This window comes from Mustela erminea, chromosome 5, assembly GCF_009829155.1.
Source record: "Mustela erminea isolate mMusErm1 chromosome 5, mMusErm1.Pri, whole genome shotgun sequence".
In the NCBI taxonomy this organism is placed as follows: Eukaryota; Metazoa; Chordata; class Mammalia; order Carnivora; family Mustelidae; genus Mustela; species Mustela erminea.
The window spans coordinates 126,278,323-126,295,449 of record NC_045618.1 but is presented as its reverse complement, the minus strand read 5'-3'; the positions used below and the strand labels follow the sequence as shown (position 1 = coordinate 126,295,449).

General features: G+C 44.2%; 2 long non-coding RNA genes across 4 annotated transcripts in view; one reads left to right on the top strand and one right to left on the bottom strand.

Annotated features, from left to right (window-relative positions):
• Positions 1–17,127, top strand: part of LOC116591665 — a 145,863-nt gene that overhangs the window by 16,513 nt on the left and 112,223 nt on the right. The window lies entirely within an intron of this gene.
• LOC116591666 lies at positions 1,851–16,634 on the bottom strand. Its single transcript, XR_004286101.1, has 3 exons — positions 16,359–16,634; positions 6,868–6,934; positions 1,851–2,039 (listed from the first exon to the last, which is right to left on the bottom strand). It is a non-coding gene; the product is annotated as an uncharacterized LOC116591666 (long non-coding RNA).

Here is a 17,127-nt window from a genome sequence, read left to right as displayed (position 1 = left end):
ATATTCCCTTCCTGCCTTTCTGCCCTTTGGACAGCAAGTTCGAATATCAGGTGCAACGACAGAATATTTAATCAACTCCCACGACTGTGTAAGATCAGACCTCTGTAACAAATACCTACAATGTATGTAAGTACCCAATTTGAAATCTGCTTCTCTGATTGAACCCGGACTGATACAGCCGGACAGAGGCAGAACACCAGGGGGAAGAACCTGAGGGGTGGGGAAGCCAAAGGGACCTAAATGCGGATCCATCTCCACCTGCCACCTCTCGTGTTTCTTCTTGAACATGGGGGGAAACTACACACTGCCCCAGGGTTGACAATTAGAGGGGTCATAGACATTATTATTATTTTTTGTTGTTGTTATTGTTAGAGAGAGAGAGAGAGAGAGCAAGAGAGGGGAAGGGGCAGAGGGAGAAGGAAAGAATCTTAAGCAGGCTCCAAACTCAGCAGGGAGCCCAGCATGGGACTTGATCTCACAACTCTGAGATCATGACTTGAGCCAAAATCAAGGTGCCTCCCCGCCGCTTTTTACTTAGGGGGGGGGTATAGTCTTTTACAGTATGAGTTGATGCAGTATTTTTTCACCTGCTAAGAACAGCTGTCTTTCTTCTTCATTTGGTAGCTAAAGGGAAGCGCATCCGTAGCTGTGGCAACAATTTATAGGGTGAGACAAAGATGCCAAGGTCATGATTTCTAAGGCAGGATGGGTTTTGATGTGGCACGGAGAAAAGAATTTATTTTCCTATTCCGGAATAGGAAAGAAGAGAGAGGTAACAGGAGCCCCTAATTGCTGCAGCAGAACTGGTGAGTGGCCATGAGGAGAGGAGGAAGAGTGCTCCCCGTGACCCCACTCTGCCTCTTCCCACCCAGACGTGTCCTGGTACCATGTGTGCCTGTGCGGGGTGGGTTGCTGGCAGTCAGGAGCGATGTCCAGGACAGGAGAAAAATTCCTTCCTTGAATCGAAGGGTTTGAAATACAGACGTTTTTGTGCCTTGTTTTTTGCTTAAGCCTTTTGAGAAATTGTCTTAGTCTGTCTGAGCTGCTCTGACAAAATACCGTAAACTGGGAGACGCATCAACAATAGGAATTTATTATTTCTCAACAGTTCAGGAGGCTGGAAGTCTGAGACCAGTATACTGACAGGTGGGGGTTCTGGTGAGAGCCCTTTCCCAGGGTGCAGCCTGCAGACTTCTCACTGTATCCGTGCAGGGCAGAGCACAGAGAGGGAGAAGCCTCTTGGGGGACCCTCGTGGGGTGCCAGTCCCCTTTAGGAGGGCTCCATACTGACCTCGTCCAAAACTAATCCTGTCCTAAATGTCCCACCTCCTCATGCCATCGCATCGGTGGGGGAGGGCTTTATATGTGAGTTCTGGGAGGTTACAGAACCCATAGATTCTCCTAACATGAGGCCTAGGGAAGCTGTGAAAATGGGGACATGGCCCGTCTAGTCACAGGAGGATCCAGAGTGCGGCTTGGAATGTGGAGAGGATCTGAATGTTCTTATGTGCTCAGGGAGAGGGAACGCGGAACCTGAGAACCGGCCGGCTGGTTGCCGGGAACAGAGAGGGTGGATAGCCATAAAATACGTGGCTGAAGACACAGAATCTTGTGTGTCACAGGGCCAACCTGTGAGCCAGGTCAGCAGGGGGAGCCACCGCTGGGCTCAGAGAACAGTGCAGGAGATCAGGGACCGGGAATGCCTCCCCACCCCCCACCCCCTAATCCTGCCGCTTTGTGATGTCAACTTCCCCTGGATTTAAGATGTCCCCTGGGATGGGGTGTGACTAGATCTTGGACTGGTTCAGTTTCCCAGTGGAGGTGATCAAAACAAAACCAAAGCAACCAGAAGCATTTGCTTTATTAGAGTAAAGAGAACGTAACCCCTAATAGATGAAATTAAATTGCCTGCTATTATTGAAGGGGCTGGCACGGAGCTGAGAAATCGAAATGAGCAGTATTGCAGATTATTCGGGGCTGTGACGATGGACCTGCACACCTGGTATTCCCTCAGTCGGCCTGACGATCGTTACCATGACCTGAAAATGAAAAGCATCGTTCTCTTGTTGCCTGCCACTTTCCCGGGGAGCCGGATCTCAGACACACCCTTCTAGGTCCCTGTCCCAGACTGCGCGGAGCTCGGCCTGGTGCTCTTGATGGCCTCGTTCGCCCCCTGGTGGCCATTGTTTGATAGGGTTCCCCGCTCCTTCACCCAGTCTGATTCCGTTCTGGTGGCTTAGAGGAAAAATGGCCTGAGGTTCCCAAGTTTATGGATGGCTCTTGGCGACATACACGTGGCTATTTCCTGAAAAGTATGTCCATAGCATTAGGACGGCTGAGGCAAGATGAATCAGCGCCTACTGTGCCCAGACAGGTCTCTCCTAGGACAGTCTCAGCCCTGGTATGATTGTATCACAAAACCACCTTTTCCTTCTCTATGGTGTCTTCTTAGCTTCTTCTATCCTGCTGGGAGGTCTCATCTGAGGCCATGTTGTCCTTCTGACATATTCCATTACATTAAAAAATGTATAAACTTTTAATCTTAGAACAGTTTTAAATTTACAGAAAAGTTTGTGATGATAGCTGCATTCCTGTATATTCTGTACCCACTTTCCCCTGTTGATAACATCTTACAATCCTTTTTTTTTTTAAAGATTTTATTTATTTATCAGAGAGAGAGAGAGTGCAATTGAGAAAAGGAGAGATGAGCCGGGTTTGGGGAGAGGAGGGGCAGAGGGAGAGAGAGAAGCAGACTCTGGGCTGAGTAGGAAGTCCAATGCTGACCCAGGACCCTGGGATCATGACCTGAGCCGAAGGCAGACACCCAACCGACTGAGCCACCCAGGTGCCCCAACATATTATGTTCCTAAGGGACATTTGTCACAATGGATGAGCCAGTATTGATACACTTTTGTTAATTAAAGTCCATACTTTATCCAGCCTTCCCTTTTCACCTTCCTTTTTCTGTTCCAGGATCCCACCCAAGGTACCACATTGCATTTAATCGTATCTCCTTAGGCACCTCTGGCCTGTGACACCTTCTCAGGTCTTTCTTGCTCTTGATAAGATTGGCAATTTTGAGGGATACTGTGGGGGTATTTTGCTGAATGCCCCTCAACTGGGACTTAACTTGATGGAGGTGATGGGTTTTGTGAGGAAGACCACAGAAGGGAAGGGCCCTGTCCATCGTGTCATATCAAGGGTATATATGACTGATATGACTCATCACTGTTGATGTTGACCTTGATCACTTGGCTAAGGTAGCGTTTATCAGGTTTCTCTGCAATAAAGTTCTCTCCACCCCTATGCTATTCTCTTATACAGCCCTGTTCTATCACTTTTGAATCCCAGTGAGAGAGAGCCCATGTCTCCAGCAGTTGCTATCTTTCTCAAAGCCAGTCCATAAGCAATTTATTATTTGTGGTATGAGGCACATTAAAAATTAGAAAATTTTAATCAAAAATGCTTTAAGAACTTCCTGGCAATTCAAATTGTTATAGCCCCAGCACAGTAGCTTCCCAAAACTGGAATGAAAAAACCATCTAAGAACTTCAATGACTCAAGAAAAAAAAAATCACATAATTGGGCACTACTGTTAATAGAAAAGAAATTTTGTGGAAAATCTGATTAAACAACATAATTAGAGATATTGCTGAAATTCAGGCAAGAAAAATAAATATTTTGGAATTAATGTGTAATTTGTAAATTACGTATGTCTTTATGACTCACCCATACGTGACCACAACAGAACACCCAGGCATGTGCAATAATAATTAAATTCAGCTGTCTGATATTTGCCCACTTGCATTTAGATGATTATAGCTTTGCACACTTCTTGTGAAGATGTATTTGTTTTGACAGGAGAATAGAACATATTTTGCTTAATTTATAACTTTTAGTTTGTTAGAGACATGATTTATGGGCCTCCATTTGTTTTCATGCCCTGAACCCCGAAATACTAGAGGCAGGCCAGGCGGATGTGTCCGTTGGTGTCCATTAGTGGAGGAACACAAGCATGGCTCTCGGCATCGCTGAGGGAAGCTTCCCTGACCACTTTCATATCTATTTAGACTATATATTTTTTAACATATCTTAGAACCGGAGAACGCTATAGTGGGTTATAGCTGATGGGTTAGAAGTACAGGGAACAATCTGGGCTTGCTACAGGCATCTGAAGCAGAGTGCGTGTGTGTGGGGGGTAGTATTGTGGGAATGAATCCTTCACCTGAGCCATCTGATGCTGTCTCCAGGTAGAGAGTGTCAGAGTTGAGTTAAATTGTAGAACACTCAGCCCAGGTCACAGTATTACTTGGGTGGGGACCTCCCTGTGTCAGAAGCGCAGGAAGTGTGGTAGGAAGTAGAGGAGAAACCCAGCAGGACTGAGGTGTTTCTTACTCACTTGGTTATACTCCATGACATTTATCCCAGTTTGGAGTAAAGTTTTAAATTTATATATTATCTGTTTAGTATTTGTTTCCTTTATCGAGATTTGAGGAGGATAATAAATCTCATTTTCTTCTTTCTTTGGGTTCAGAGTCAATTAAGAAATAAGACACAGGAGTCAGACAGAGATAAAACATTACTGGTAATGACACTACTCCGACAACTTTGCTCCTTGCTGGTGTTTATGACTCATTCAAAGGGAGATAGCTTAAGTTTTTGCGAGTTTGCCTGGACCCTTGGAGGACATATACAATACTCAGAACCCCCCATTCCCCCACTTTTTTCAGGAGATATTGTAAACATTTCTGGGGATTAAAAAAAATCATCACTCTCTCTTTATATTTATTTTTTATTTAGAGAGTGTGAGTGGAGTACGGGTTGGGGGTGTGGGTGGGGAGGGGCAGAGGGAGAGAGAGAATCTTCAGCAGGCTCCACACCCAGTGTGGAGCCTGCCCACGGGGCTCAATCTCACGACCCCGAGATCATCACGTGGGCTGAGATCAACCCACTGAGCCACCCAGGCACTCGAATTGCAGTCTCTTTTAATGAAAGCAGTTGCCAAGTGGGATGTGGGGAGTAGAATTGCAAGAGAGAGGCCATGAGGGTCTGGACACCCAGCAGGACAGGGGTGGGTCTTTCTCAGAATGTTGGGCTGGGGGTGATGGAAACGGATATTTAGGGGGGAAAATCACCCAACATCCCAGGGTCCTGAGCCTATAGGCACCCTAGAATCTCTGGCTTAAAAGGAAAACCCCAATTTTCCACTCCTTTTGAAAGGATACTTTGTAAGAGAGAGATTGTGTGAGCTTGCCAGGGCCCGTGAACTGGGAGAGATAAGAACGGAGTGGTGAGAAATAAGTCAGGGTAACTCGAATATTCAGACGGAGTAGAAACTTTATATGTTCATTGAGAGTTAAGTAAAGAAAGCCACATTAACATTTGCAGTGAGACTGTGGGCTGGGACATGTCAGCCCTTGCTGGGCCCAGGAAGTGACCAGGTGGAGGTGAGCCTGCCAAGTGCATTTGCAGGAGGTAAATTAGAGGGAGGAGCTGTAGGAAGATGTGAGAGGGCTTGCCTGGCATATAGATCAGAGGCAAGGAAATAAAAACACTGTTACCTCTAATGGAGAAGCTCAGATCCAGCAGCAGCCCTGAAGGGCTGCTGTTAGTGGAACAAACTAACAGCTTGTACTCAAATGGGAGTTGAGCAAAAGCCATTGCTGGAAGGCATGTAAACAAAAACTGCCCCTTAGACCTGAAGGCCAGGCAACCAGGCACAGAAGAGCATTTCCTGTGCTTGAAGCTAAAGAAACAAAGGTTCAAATTCAAGGTTATGTGCGGTGATTGCTCAGTGGGGTTGACTCTAAAAGAGCATCTTTACACACAGCCTAATGACCCAAATAAGGCAAGTACAAGCTCCGAAGCTCTGACAGCGGCAGCAGCTAAGTAAGCCACTCTGTCCACACAGGGCATGCCGGCTGTTCCTTGTTTATCTCATTTTGCTTTAGATCCCAGTTTTTGCTAGGACTGTAGTGAAAACGTAGTAAGTCCAACCTTAGGACAGAGTGGCCTTTAAACATGTAGGCAGCACTCAAGCCAATTACCTGCCTTGGGCAACTTTGTGAGCAGGTAGCTGGGGAGACAGAGCTGAGTTTGCAAACCCGCAGCTTCTAAAGCCATTGATTTTGAAGGCTAAGGGGCTTACCTAGGATGGCAATTTTACTTTGACTTTTTAAAAAGGAAAGTTTAGGGCTAGATTGGTCCTTTGATATCTTCTAATCCTACCCTCTCATTTTAGAAAAGGTAACAGACCCACAGAGGTCACAGTTTTTGCTAATGATGACACCTAGTTAGTGGTCAGTCGGGATTCTGGTAACTCGGAGGTGTGCTCTGATAAGACAGGGATATGGGGAATTTATGTTTGAGGGGTATGTTTGACAAGCTGGTCAGCAGGGTCTCCTGAGGGTGCCTGAGGGTTCCCTCAGTCCACTTGTCCCCATGCATAGGTCTTGTGGGAACCTCTGGCTCTCTGGACAGCCATGGGGTTGACTTGAGAGAGCCCCAGGACCATCAGTGAGTCCTGCGTGAATAGTTTCCTTCATGAACGAGCTTACCATCACCACCACCACCAACACCACCACATGGTCTCTGGCTACCTGTAGTGGCCCGCGGGTTAGGAGCACAGCAGAGGCTTTTGTGCTATTTTCTTACCTTAAAAATTTCTCAGGAAGAGAGGTGATACACAGGCCCCTGACATTTGGGGATGGGGGAGACTCAGCTATGGATACTCAAACATCAGATTTGAGAAGGAGAGGTCAGTGCCTCCTGCCGTTGATCAGCTAAGTCTGCAAGACTGATCTCCTGCCTCTCCCCTTCTCCTGGCCTCTTTTTAGGCGGGAACATCTTCTTTAGGCTTTAACTCACCATCAAAGCCACCTCCTCTGTCCCTTTCTGCCATATTTTGGAGGTCTTTCGGAAAGGTGCTTCCCTCCTGTAAGAGAGAAAGTAACATCCAGGGATGTCAAAGAGCTGATGGCTGAAGGGAGAATATAGCGATGATGTCAGCTTTCCTTCCATTTCATAGCCAGCCCCAAAGCTATATTAAGCTACTGCACATAGCATTATTCAACAGATCTTTGTTGATTGAACGAATACATTTGCAGTAACAAAGAGAAGATTGCGATTTCAGAACACGGTGGGGTATGTTTAACATTGATTCTCTGATCTTGGGGAAAAGAAAACAGAGAAGTAATTTTCATCTAATTTCAATCAGAATATTCTGGAGTCGAAAGGGATCTTAGTGATTATTTGGTTTCTTTGTTGTTTTACAAATAGGAATTTAAAGACTTGCATTTCTCGCTGTCCTAACCTTGGTTCAATAACATATACTCAAATATTTTCATTTTTTGAATTGACTGTAATATATACTGGATAGATAGCCAGACTGGTCTTCCCTCAAATAGCCCATTCCCTGCTCATGTTTCCTGAATGTTTGGTTGTGGAGTAGCTCATTAAGCTGCGAACAAGTGGTAGCTTTGGGGACTTAATGCCTTAATCCTAAATCTTGCCATTCCTAAGTGGGCCCCTTGACGTTTACAAAAACTGCCCGAGGTTCATATTCATAAATCCTGACAATGTTGTTGCCAGGGCTGTTTTGAGGAATACAGTTAAAAAAACCCCGCAAACAGCCCCCCCCCTTTTTAAGCTATTACATACTACTAGCTATTAAGTAATTTAGATAATCTAGAATGTTAATAACCAAGACCTGTGCTGCAAAACACCGCCAGGCAAATAGATGCAGGATAGCAGTGTTGTTCCAGCTCTTGGAGAAGTGAAAGGAAAGGCAACAAGAGGCCACAAAGCTTTAGGCCCATCATTCAAGCTGTGGAAGCTTCCCCGTAGCCTGAACCATGTTTGGCACACAGTAGGTTCCTAATAAATACTTGTTAAGTGATGAATGCATAAATCTATAAAAAGAGGGTGCTTTTAAATAATGAACTAAAAACTGTATCAGAACAAGTCTTAACTTGGCCCTGCTTGAGCACCATCTAAAGATACTTGTGTGGGGCGGAGCGGGGGGGCACTCAACGCATGATCCATACATTGTTGCAAAGCTGCAACTGCTACTTCTCTCATTCAACCATTGAACTGACATTTAGTGAGTATCCACTACTTATAAAACACTAGAGATACAGCTTGGAACAAATTATGCTTGATAATAATCCTATAGGAAAGTGTATGGGCTTTGAAATCGGACATACCTGGGTCTGGATACGCTCTTACTACTAACTACTCTGAGGCTCACTTTTCTCATCTGTAAGGTGGGGATATTAATGTAGCACTGAAAGTTGGGTTTTTATGGTAGATTAAATAAAATAAATAACATCTGTGATATTTACAAAGTCACTGAAAGTGGTCAGTTCACATAGTTTACTAGCAGTATTCGCAGTGTAGGGTTTTCCCAGGAATGTTTCAGATGCTATGGCTTTTCCCCACGAGAGGGCGGCATAACCACACTATTTGGAACCTGCTTTGCTTCCCACACAGATGGCTCTCCGTACTCAACACAGTGTTACTTTCCTATTGTGAGTTTAACGGAACACTTACAGGCCTAAATAGCTTAGAATAATATTTTAGAAGTGGCAGGTTCTAACCTCCAGGCTTCTATTCAACTGGGTATTGATAGGAACAATCAATTAAGTATTCTACACTCCAGATGTTGAGAATATTTTTGCAATTAGGACTCAGCTGGATCTGAATTTTTGAGTCTTAAAAATTAGGCCACGTTGTCTGAAAGCATCAGGCTGTCTTTGCTTATATCCAGTATTTTATGGAATTGGCCAAGTGTTAGACTTAGGCCTCCTGGCTGCCATTTGAGATCTGGATTAATTCTACACCCTGTATGAGACATTCTACCACATAGAAGACACAAAGATGCCATCTTTCATTCCACAAATACTTATGGTGGACAAACTATGCACCAGGCAATGTTCTAGGTGCTGAGCATTCAGAAGGAGATTGAAAAAAGACAAGTTAAGGCATTATCACTGTCGTAAAGGAATATATCAATTGTATCAAATTCCTAAATGGGGAGTATCATGAAAGCAACAGTCAATGTGCTGAAACAATAGGGAGGGGCTGCTGGTTCTTATATCAGGGCCTGTAACTGACGATTGCAGATCCCTTTGTTGGAGAGACCTAGCACTGGCCCTTGCTCATGGCTGATGCCCTGAACCGATGTGACATCCCAGCCGTGTGAACATGTGCATTAGTGATTCTAAATCTTCATGCCATGACAGACAGGTGTATTACTGGGAACTATAAGGAGTAAATAAGGGGACACTTGCTATTACTGTGGATCTCAGCATGGAAATCAGGCAGCCCAGACTGTAGCCTGCTTTTATCCTTCTGTGAGTCAGTCTCATTTCATTTTGCCCCTCCTTCTGTTAGGAGGGCAGAAATTTCATTTAGTCATTTTGTGTCTCTAATTCTGGGATGGGTGGTGCAGCAGGGGTGAGAGGGTGGTGTGAAGACACTGGTATGAGCACAGAGGCAATCCTTTAAGTCCTGGATGTCATCTGGGCTGTGGGCATCTCTTGAGAAGTCCATTACTTATATCGTCCCTGGTTATCAGTTCACTGAGGTTGCCAAGGAGACATCCATCCTCTCTCCCATAAGTTTCAGATTCATTAGCTCATACACCTACCTCCTGTGCCTTTACAAGCACATAGATTGCTTTATTTCACTCTGTGAGGCTGCTGTAGCCCTGTCTAGTTGTTCCAGAAGAACCAGGCGACTCTTCCTTCTCTGAACATTGCTGCCTCTCAGGGTTCTTCCTTAAGAGTGTGAAGCCTATTTCCTGCTCTCTGATGCCTCACCTGAAGCCTTCCTGGGGATTTCAGTGCTTCCCTGGGATTGGCCCCAAGTGGCCCTTCCTCTGTGTCCCCAGCTTCTATGATCTTATTGCCTCCCCTGAGGCTTTCTCTCTCAAGCTTGGGAAATTCTTTTAAATTGAGGAATGGGAGGGATCCTTGCTTTTTCTTCACGATTTCTCTCTAAACAGCTGTACCCCCAATTCTCTTTGTTTCACCTAATGCCTGGTCTTTTGGAAACACCAAAATCTAGGATGAATCTTGAAGGCTGTTTGATTTTCCCCTTGCTGTGTCTCAGTGCCTCCCTTCTCCCCACAAAACAAATCCAGGCTAACCTTGCTGCTCAAGGGTGGGCAGGGGGAGAAGGATAGAAAGGTGAAAAGGGATATAGAGAAAACACATTGGTTAACATTTCAAATACATTATCCTGCCATACCAATAATAAAGTACCAACATTTGTGAATGATTTATCTTTTTTATAAATTGGAGTGGTTTCAAGGTTATCCCTATAATAACTTTCATCCCCTTGTTCCTTTGGATTTTCAGTTTGATCATTGCTTCCTCAGGGAAGGGTCTCCTGACTTAACCCTCTTTTATGTTTTCATAGCACTCTTTTTCTCCCTCTACTAACACTTACTCTCATTTTTTAAAATTGTGGTAAAGTACAAATAACAAAATTTGCCATCTTTGCCATATTTAAGCTACGGTTCAGTGGCATTAAATACATTCACATCACTGTGCCCCTGTGACCACCAATCTATCCACAGAATTCTTTTCATCTTACAAACCCCAAATCGGTTTAACTTTATTTATGTGATTCTTGGATGAATGTTTGCCTGCTGCATGAGAATCTAGGCTCTATGATGGTTCAGACTGTGCTCTGTTCTCCTCGTCACTATAATGTCTGGCACAGTGTGTCCCAGAGAGTGATTGCTCATCCAGTACTTACTGAAGGAAGGGGTGGTTCTCACTGGCTTTCCCTTATATGCATTCTTGAGTAGGAGAGAAAGAAAATAGGTACAGCTGGTGTGCCAGGAACTTTTCACAATCCTGGGTGTACATGGGAATATGTTGTACAATTTAACAACATCTGGAGAAATTTGGGGTTAACATGGTAGACTCACATTGCATCGTTTCCCCAAAACCCAATGAAATAAGGAAAAATTGTAAAAGCAAACACACGCAAAAAAGTCACTGAAGGAGGAAAGAGACCTAATGTAGATCAATAAACTTAAAACAAAACAAAAACAAACAAACAAACAAACAAACCCCCTAGCCACTGTGGAAACACAAGAGAAGATACAGGAACAGAGTAGAATTCCAGGTTGGCCTGGACACTCTCTAGAAGCTAGACCATCCAGAAGATAAGATAAGCCAGAGGCTGTAAAATTTTGAGAAGTCTTATGAATCACCCAGTAAGAAAAGGAAACTGAGTAAACTGACCTTGTGTTTTATTTCATCCCAGTGAGAGATGGTGGGAATGGAACCTGAAAGAAAGGGGAGGGTATCTCCAGGTTTGGCATGAAACTGGAGGAACCCGTTGAAGTGCAAGGTGTCTTGCAATGTGAATGAGATACACGTGTTGCCAAAGGGTGACCCTTTGGACAGTACAGATACCAAGAGATGTGAAAGAAAGAGCAGGATTCAGTTTCTTAACCAGAGCTGTTCTACCCACCACGATCTCCAGTGAGCTGTCCATCTGTGTCTTAGACTTAAAACTAAGCTCCTTTTGGAGACAGTGGGAAGAGATTCAAGAAGTCAGCTTGCTACTTCAGACCAGCTAGGAAGTCTATTCAGGACTGTTGAGCATGAACAATATATAAAGGCAGGGCAGCAGTGCACACCTGCTCCAGCAAAAGATGCAACAAACCACAAACCAAAGTGAGTAAGCAAGAAGTATATTACACAGAATCTGTTCTAGAAAAAAAACATAAAGAACAGAAGAAAATTCTTTGCAATTGCTTTATGTTATAGAACGATTTGACCTTATAAGAGAACAGATATAATAAATCAATAACTCAAAGATAATAAAACAAAAGAGTACACTCAAAGAGTTTTATGGAGGACTGTGGAATTCAACTCAAGAACTAAAGAGGTCACTATGTAACTAATACTTAGGAACAGCAAGGAACAACATTTAAACTTGCTGAAAGTTGAATTATTAATATAGAAAGGCTCGAGACAGTCTTGGTAAGTGTAATTAAAAAGACAAAAATTAAAGCAATCAAATGGAAGCTAATAGATGTAAAATGCAGAAAAACAATAATAACCATAAATGTAGGGGTGTCTCTGAAGATAAAGTCAAAGAAATAATGAAGGAACTGTTGTCTGTGTTAAGACAAAACCGAGTCTGCAAATCCAAAGGGCACATATTATGTACTAGAAAAATTAGAAGCGTAAAGCTCAACACTAAGACACGTTTTAGTTAAGAAGCCATTCTTTAGGAATCTAGAGAGAAAGAACAAGTCCTCTACAAGGAGGAAAAAAAAAACAAAACAAAACAACAAAACAGACTGGTCTCGGGTTTTCCCACAGTATTTAATGGCAGAAGACAATGGAACTAGAACTCTAAAGTCTTGTTGGGGAAACATTTGATCTTGGATCCTTTTACCTAAGATGATGTCCAGGTGTAAAGGGATGTTGAAGCACAGAAGAATTTAAAGAATGCAGCACCTGTGTGAACTTCTTGGGGGAAAAAAATACATGCAGGTAAAGCCAGCCACTTCCTGTGTGAATGAGAATACAAAATACAGGAATGGAGACCCCCTGGCTAATATTGTGTGGGGCACTGAGTTCAGATAAATGTAGAATTCGTGGAAAAACCGCTGGAGAAATATGGGTAAAAACCAAAGTGAAGGCCGGAAGCATGGACAATGTAAAAATGATACTATAACTAGCAAACATCAGGAAGCGGGGGGATGGGAAGTGTGTGAGAAGACGGAAGTCTTCATCTCTCATAGCAAATAGCAGGGAATGAAGAGACACTTGAACCAAAATAAGTAGCTTTAAAAAAGACTTGCAATCCTCAGATGTCTTTTAATGAACTAATTTCTTACCTGAGAGATATCTTTTTTTTTTTTTTTTAAGAGTGCATGCACTAGGGAGAGAGGGGGAGAGAGAGAGAGAGTGGGGGAGGGGCAAAGGGAGAGAGAATCTCAAGCGGTTTCCCTGATGGGTGCAGATTACCTGATGTGGAGCTCAATCCCATGACCATGAGGTTCTGACCTGAGCTGAAACTAAGTGTTGGACGCTTAACCGACTGAGCCACTCAGGCAACCCTGGAGATAGCTTTTTAAAAAACATTTTTTTTTTAAAGCAAAGAAACATTTATTTGCTATTCAACAGTTTCTGCTGTTTCACTGTAGTTTTTTTTTTTTTACTTTTGTAAACTAAAAGTAAATTAAAAATTAATACTTTTTAATAAAAAATGCACATATAAGAATAGCCCCATTTTAATAAATGCAGTTTTCCTCTCTCTATTTATCTGTCTTTTCTTCTTTGTACATTTAGGCATCGAAAGACATGTGTGATCATTTTAACTTAATATGAACAGTTATTCCTGGCTGTGGGATTTTGATTTTTTTTCTAACCTTTGGCTTCGTGTTTTCTATATTCTTTACATTTTTATAATAGACATGTAGCATTTTGACCAAATAGAGTGATTCTTAAATTTAAAAAAACCAAAGGAAAAGGGGAGGTCAACAGGACCTATTAATAGTAGTCAACTCTAGGGGGGTGGAAATTGGGTGATTGTATCATTTTTGATTGGTACTTTTCTGGATTTTTAATTTTTTAGTTTTCAAAATGTTTGTAGAGAGGAAAATGAAAAGAAGGAGAAGTCGAGAAGATCTGTGTCACGTCAACTCAATAGCAATCTGCTGGCCTCATTTATGGTCTGCCTAAGAAATTCAGGGACAGGTTGATAGAAGGACTGGCTGGCCAGAATGGGTTGTAGGATCTGTCAAAATAAGCTGCAGGATGACAAGCTGGTGTGGCACACAGCCACTCTTGGGTGGTCTCGGAGAAAAGTGACAGGGTCTGGGTACTGGGAGTCTCTTTTGAGGGACTAGGAAAATTGCAGAAGTTTCAAGAGAACAGTCAGACCTATTCATCATGGCATATACTTAAATGTGCCATGACTCAATTTTCCCCCTGAAGCATAACACCTAGTAAAGTCTGGGAACACTTATAGGTGTTAATTTTTTCATTGACTTTGTAATGGAATTTTATTTTACTTATTAAGCATTTGACACAGAGAGAAATACATTCGTGAGAGCCAGTGAGACAATAAAAGTTTTATACCAAAAATAAGAGCAGGTTCTGCTACAGTAATAGGAAGAGGATATGATATCTAAACAATAGGTAAAACATGAAAGAAGCATGGCTAAGAAGTGGCTGCATGGTGTCCTAACCAGGCTGGACCGATGCTTTCATGGCGCTCTAGACCGCAGGTATGGCAAAGGCAAAAGAGCATGAAGTTTAATGTCAAGTTCCTGCTCCTCCACCTCCAATTTCCTTCTCCAGGAAGTAGATTCCTTCTCCAGGAGGTGGAGAGCCTAAGATGGACGTTGTTGGGTTTGGTTCAGATGATGTGTGTGTAAAGCATGATGAATGGTGGAGTGGAGGTATTTACTCCTGGAGCGTGTGGGTGAGCAGGGCAAACCTCTTCTCTGGAGTGATCATCGACTAGCTGCTCCCTGAAAGGTGCTGCCTTTATTTCCAACTTGACCAGTTATCAACCTGTACCGGGAGTCCGCTGCAAATTAAACATGAATTGAACTTTATTCAGAGGGAGAGAGGGAACATTGTCGCTGATGGCTCTGAAACCGTAAGAGAAAAGCCTGTGTGTGAGGCCTGTGTGTTACTCTCGTGTGCAGAGAGCTGGAGGGACCACAGAGAGGAGCTGGTCCAGTATTCCCACTTTCCGGGTAAATACACTGAGATCCAGAGGCGTGAAGGCTGGCTGAGGCTCATACCTCCGCTTGCAGGAGTTTGAGTGAAAGGACTAGCTTATGGAGAAGCACTCGAGGTCAGAAAATAGACTGGGGAAAAAGAGTTGACTCTGAAACACCCCTGGCAGAGCCCATGGGCCATTTATTGGGGTGCTTTGATTCCAGCTGCATGTGTGCCATTGGGAGGACATGGTCCCTCCTTGTCACTAGGGAAGGCTTGCTGTCTTCTCGCCTCTCCTTGGGTCCTCTCTGGGTGAGCACACTGTCTAATTCTAGAAGCCTCATTAGTCAATAGCTGTTACCTGTGATGTGTTCTCAGAAGACACTTGGACATTCTTGGATTGCAAAGAGGACTGTGTTGAGGGACAAAGTCAGGTCTGGACCCAGGAGTGCTCCTGGATCCAGAAGTGAAGGACCACGGGCTGGGCACTGGTAGGAAGTGAAGGAGCTGGGGGCAGTGCAGTCAGGGATGAAGGGAGGTCACTGCTCCTGGTTGTTGTGGTCTAACCTGGAGGGGTTTTCTTGCAGACCCTGGGAAGGAACAGCTTGGTGATGAAGTAGTGCACGGAAGACACAGGTCCACAGAGACCTAGGAACAGGTCGGGCTTTGCGGTTATTGCCTTTTCTCCTCCTGAGACATAGGTCTTTAGCCCGAAGTCAGTAGATTTGGCCGACCTTATTCCTCCTCTGGGGATTGAAAGTTTGTATCTTGGAAGTATGTGCTTCTTCCGAGATGAGCCCCAGGCAGACGCTTGGACTGGGCTGAGCTGTGGTTTGCTGAATTTTTTGTTCAGCCCCCTACCTGCCTCCTCTCTGCTCACTCTTCCTTTCTCCAGGGTCTTCCCATTTGCAAAATCGAGAAAGCACACATTTAGCAACTCCAGGAGAACAGAACAAAGATACTTTATGAAAAAGAGACATGATCTCATAGAAGAGGGATGTTTATTTACCCCAGCCCCGGAGAAGTTCATTCTAAGGGCACCATTTTAATGCCGATGAGACAAACACCTGTGGGGAAGCTGGATGCTTAAAATAAATTAGGACTCAAGTTTGGTCCTTGCCTCGGGGCTCTAAAGTCTGAAGGAGCTAGCCCAGATTTAAAGACAAACTCTCAAAGTTACTTTTTCCTCTCCATTGACTTTAATTTTTTTCATTTTTGCTGTTTTCCCAACCCCCCTGAACATTTTGTATTTGGAGAGAGGGAGGAAAATGTTCTTGGGGAGTTGGGGGACCTGGGGTCCATGGACGTCGGGTGTTAGTAGTGAATCAGAGAGAGTCACAGTAGGCGTTGGGGATCTTGCTGACCTTCAGGACCATTTCCCCCAGATTCCACGCTTCTCTTACCTTATTCCTGTTTTCTTTTTTTTTTTTTCTTCTTCTTCTTCTTTTTTTTTTTTTTTTAAGATTTTATCCATTTATTTGACAGAGATCACAAGTAGGCAGAGAGGCAGGCAGAGAGAGAGAGAGGAGGAAGCAGGCTCCCTGACAGGTAGAGAGCCTGATGGGGGGCTCAATCCCAGGACCCTGGGATCATGACTGGAGCTGAAAGCAGAGGCTTTAACCCACTGAGCCACCCAGGCGCCCCTCTTACCTTATTCCTGTTTTGTCTTCCTCCTGTGGCTGTGCTATGTCCACTGGCCTGTCCGTCTCTTACATGCTGAGCTGAAGATTCCATAAACAAGATCACCTCTTAGCTCTTGAGGAAACAGTCTGTTGTTAGGCTCAACACACAGTAGGTGCTCAGATAGTCATTAAAGTAATAAATAAATAAGTTTTAGGTGAGACTGAGGCTCAGAGACCTGCTCATTCACTGTCCAAAGTTGCCTCCTAACAAGTAGCTGAAGTCAGCTAAATGCACATAAAAATAGTGAACTAGTGGATGCGGAGTATTGTCTGTGTCACGTGATTAGTCTAGGGTGTTAGTTGTCAACTCACTGGGCGGGCAACGTGGCCTGAAGCCATCAGTAAGACTTCCCGGAAAAGACGGGGCTTGGGTTGAAAATGAAACAGTGAAAATGTGGGAGGGAGAGGCGCAGGCTGTCTCAGGCAGGAGGGAAGCTTTGGGCCAAGGCCGAGGGACAGCAAGGTTTATGGATTATTTAGGCAACGCTTGGGAGACCAGTTTGACGGAAGAAGTCTGAGTAGAGGCGCTGTGGCCGATGAGGCTGGAGGAGGGAGCAGAGGCCAGGCTGGGAAGCACTGGCCATCTTTGTCATTGGCGTCTTCCTGGGTGTTGATTCCCCGGATGAAGTGGGTGCTTGGGTGCATGCACTGCTCACATGCCCCCTTCAGGACCAGACGTCCAGTGCCCGGAATGCTGTGGCTGAGTGCCCACCGCTGAGTCCCTCCCTGAAAAGGAA